The sequence below is a fragment of the Mytilus edulis genome, chromosome 11 (genome assembly GCF_963676685.1).
Source record: "Mytilus edulis chromosome 11, xbMytEdul2.2, whole genome shotgun sequence".
NCBI lineage: Eukaryota > Metazoa > Mollusca > Bivalvia > Mytilida > Mytilidae > Mytilus > Mytilus edulis.
The window spans coordinates 11,084,746-11,089,745 of record NC_092354.1 but is presented as its reverse complement, the minus strand read 5'-3'; positions in this window follow the sequence as shown (position 1 = coordinate 11,089,745).

The following is a 5,000-nucleotide window of genomic DNA, read 5'->3' as shown; positions in this document are numbered from 1 at the left end:
TACCGAAAGTAATAATGAGATAACAGACGATGAACTATTGAATCTAGATAACGAGGAAGATGTTAATGAAAACATCAATTTAGACAAGGATTTTTCTGATGGCAAAAAGTTAAAAATAGCTAGTAATGACGCTCCTCCTGGGGACAATATTGTCACTAGGGTGAGTGAAAATGAAATTGAAATTAAGCAGGGTTGCTCTAATGATAAAAGCACCTTCGTTGGTGACGAAGAAGTCTCCATGGAAGGTGCAAATGAAAATGAGTCTTCTATTTGTTCTGATGGTGAAAATGACACCCCAAATAAATTTGTCAGTGCAAAAATGGCCAAAAAAATTAAGAAAAAACAGAGGAAACTTGAAAGGAGATCTATTGCAAAACCTACTCCTAATTTGACTGGTAAAAATGTTAGAAAGGTGGTTGACAGTAAAAATAAATAAAAATGGATAAGTTTATATGCAAGATTGTTTTTCTTTTTGCAATGGTGGTAATTTGTTCTTTTAATTGTAATGGTTTAAAGAATGTAATTAATTTTGAGAATTTTATAAGTATTATTCATGATAGAAAATTTAGTATGATATTATTACAAGAAACATTTTGGGATGATGCTTATGTAAATAGTGTTAAACACCTATATGAAGGTGATAAATATTGTAGTAACAGTTTACATGGTAGAAGGGGTGTGGCTGTTTTAGTGAATAATTATCTTAAAAATAAGATAAAATGTGTATATAAAGACTCTGATGGCAGATTTATTCATATAACATATGAAGAAGATGGACAATTGTTTAATGTAATTTCATTGTATGCTCCAAATGTTAATGCTGAAAGAGTTATCTTTTTTAACTTTGTTAAACAGTATACTGAAAAGTTAGATAACTTGATAATTGGTGGGGATTTTAATACTTCTCTATCTATGTTAGATAGAGGTGGTAAAAGTAATCATGTTATTGATGAACCATGTAAAAAATTATGTGACTTGATTGAAAATAACAATTTGTATGATGTATGGCGTACTAGAAATAAAAGTTCTAGAATATTTTCATGGAAAAGAATTTGTAATGGAGAATTACAACAAAGTAGAATTGATTATTTCCTTGTAAATAAAAAGTTATCTTCTTATGTTCAGAATGTATATTATAATACTACTAGTTTAAGTGATCATTCGTTTGTAATTATGAATTTTAACTGTAGTAATATTGAAAGAGGTCCTGGATTGTGGGTCCTCAATAATACATTATTATGTAATGAAGAATATGTAAGGAGAGTAAAAGAAATTATTTCTGATGAAAAAGAAAATGAATTGTATAATAAAGATTTAATGATTTGGTGGGATAATCTTAAATATAAAATAAAGAGATATTCTCAATTTTTTTCTTCTAAAATGGCAAAAGAAAATAGAAGAGATTTTTATAGATTAGAAAGGCAGATCAATTTTTTATGTGAAAAAGCTGCTTGTGGTGTAGATGTTGATGTAGCTAAGTTAGAAAATTTGAAACTTGAGTTGTCAGCATATGAATTAGAAAAATGTAGAGGTGCAGTACTCAGATCAAAAGCTATTTGGGCTGTTGAGTCAGATAAATGTACAAAGTATTTTTTAAATTTGGAGAAATATAAACAAGAGAATAATTCTATAAAAGAATTACTAAATGAAAATAATGAATCAGTTTATGCTACTGAAGGTATTTTAGATTTACAATATAAATTTTATAAAGAATTGTACTCATGTGTAGATACAGATAATGATAAAATGTCAGAATTGTTAGATAGTGTAGATACAAAAATAGATGACAATGATTGTAATTTTTGTGATGCTGATATTTCACATGAAGAAATTTTTAAAGCAATAAATCAAATGTCAAAAAATAAAAGTCCAGGGTCTGATGGACTCACAGTTGAGTTTTACTGTCAATTTTATAATGAACTCAGAAATGTTTTATTTGATTTGTTTAATGTTATTGAAAAAGAAGGGGTTTTAGGCAGATCTATGAAATGTGGAGTGATTAGTCTTATATATAAAAAGAAAGGTGATAAAAAGTCTTTGAAAAATTATAGACCTATTTCATTACTACAAGTTGATTATAAAATATTAGCCAGGATAATGGCAAATAGATTTAAGGTAGTGTTACCTAAGATTGTATCTAATGATCAAACATGCTGTATTATTGGTAGGGATATATCAAATAATATTGCAAATGTAAGAGATATTATAGAACTTATTGAAAAAGATGAACTTGAAGGGTATATAATGAAATTAGACCAGGAAAAAGCATTTGACAGAGTGAGTCATAAATATTTGTTATATGTGTTAAGAAAATATGGATTTGGTGATAGATTTGTAAAATGGATTGAAATATTTTATAATGGTATTAATAGTGCTGTAAAATGTAATGGATTTTTGACAAACTATTTTCATATTAAAAATGGTATTAGACAAGGCTGCCCAATAAGTGCATTGTTATATGTTCTTGCTGCTGAACCTTTACATTGTAGAATTGTTAAAAATGACAAAATCAAAGGTATAAAAGTCCCCAATTGTGATAAAGAGGGATTAATTTATCAGCATGCAGATGATACTACATTATCTTTATGTAATAAGGAATCAATTCCTGAAGTGTTTAAGGAATTTGATTTGTATAGCAAAGCAACAGGTGCTAAAATAAACAGACAAAAGTCAGAGATAATATGTTTAGGTACTGGTACTTTATCTGTAGTAGAAAAAGATCATATTGGTCTTAAAGTTTGTGAAGATTATTTTCAACTGTTAGGAGTTTTTATTGGAAAAAATAGAAAAATGTGTGATGAAATGAATTGGAAAAATAAAATAGTTCAGATAAAATCTCTTCTCAACTTATGGTTATTGAGAAGATTAACTATACATGGCAGGGTTAGTGTAATTAATTCACTGATGTTATCTAGATTTTGGTACGCATTGTTTGTTACTGCATTACCTGAATGGGCTTATATAGAGATCAAAAGACTTTGTCTGAATTTTATATGGAAAAATGGATGTCATTTAGTAAAATACAACTGTATAATAGATGATAAAAGTAGAGGTGGTTTAAATGTTGCTGATATCAAATGTAAAATATATGCTTTCAGGCTAAAATTTTTAGGTAGATTGTTAGATGATGAATATCAAGTGTTATGGAAATACACATTTAAGTATTTTGTTTCCTCAATTTATGAAATGAAACTTTGTCATAATGTTTTTTATACAGTGATACCAAATTGTGAATTGAAAAAACTTCCTGTTGTTTATCAAGAATTTTTTCATGCATTGAATTGTATAAGGAAAAATATAGAGTTTCCGTTGTCTGTAGAAAATGTTTATGACCAGCCTTTGTTTGTTAATCCAAATATTGTACTTAATAATAGAACAATTGTATGGCACGATTTTATAGGTGCTGGTATTGTTTGTCTCAAAGATATATGCTTTGAAGTAAAAACTGGTTTCTTGCCAGATCATGCTATAGTTGAAATGATTCAAATTGTATATGAAGATGTTAATGTACAATATGTAGTTGATAGATATAGAAATTTGTTGAATGCTATACCTGTAGAATGGAAAAACACAGTGAATTCTGATATTCACAGAATATCTATGCCAAGAACAATAGACATTTCAATTATTTGTAAAAATGTGCATTATGATTTGAAATTATGTAGTACTAAAACATTATATACTATTATGTTGGAAAATATTGTTGAAGAACCTGTTGGTATTGAGTTATGGAAATCAGAATTTGATGTGACTTCTGAAGCATTCAGTAGAATATGGGAACATGTCAATATGTATTGGAAACCTTCTAATTTGGTTGAGTTAGACTTTAAGGTGTTACATAACTGTATTTTTACTAATGTAAAACTTCAAAAGATAGGCTTAGTTGATGATAATATCTGTAAAGTATGTTGCAGTGAAAAAGAAGACATCCTGCATATATTTATGAATTGTGATAAACTTGAAGATTTTCATAACTATTTGTCATCTTTATTGGTTAGAATATTTGAGAACTGTGATTCAGATAAGATAAGTTTAGTAAGAAGTGAGGAACTATTGATTTTGGGATTGCGATGGCATATGAAAGGTGTAAATGATTCTTTTCTTAATTTTTTTATGTCTGTTGCCAGATATTGTATCTTCAGAAGGAGAAACTTGTTAAATAGTGGTTATTCTAATGTAAATTTGATTAAATTATTTCAATATACATTAAAACATTATGTAACATATATGTATGTCTATCTCTGTCAAAGTCATAATATGAGTCATATATTTCAAAAAAAGTTTGTAATGGATAACCCGTTGTTAGAAGAAACAGACAATGTTCTAGTCTTTAAATTGTAATAATTATTGTGTAACTGAAATGTGAATTGATAGTATTGTGAATACAAAGTATAGTATATAGTATATAATGAGAACAATCAAGGACAATTGATTTTATATTTTGTTTTATTTGTATTATATGATGTTTGATTTTAATAAAGATAAAAAAAAAAAAAAAGCACTCTGGACTTTGAATCCAGCGATCCGAGTTCAAATCTCGGTGGAACCTGACTTACTTTTTAGTCTTTGTGACTCACATTTCTTTTATAAACAACTTTATGTAGTCTTCATTATTGTCTTGGCAGTTTGTCTATTTTCTGCGTCACGTTAATTAATTGGGTTTATTATACCTTATTTTATCATTTATTTCATGTATTAGACATTGCATGTTGTTCTCAACATTTACATACTTGAAATATCCACGTATATGGTGAAATTGCATTGTCAGTGGTATACCAATTTAATACATTGAACTTAATCATGTTAAGCTATCCGTCTCTTTTCCTATTTCGCCATGGCGAATTATAGCTCCATCACTGAACAAGTTTCCAATGTTTATTGAACTTTCTGTTTAAGTTTGTAAAAATATTACTTATACGGCAGAAAAAGCTTAGGTTCCACCGAGAAAAATATAGAAATGTATGTACTTAACAGTGATCAACTCAAAAACCTGCCAACAA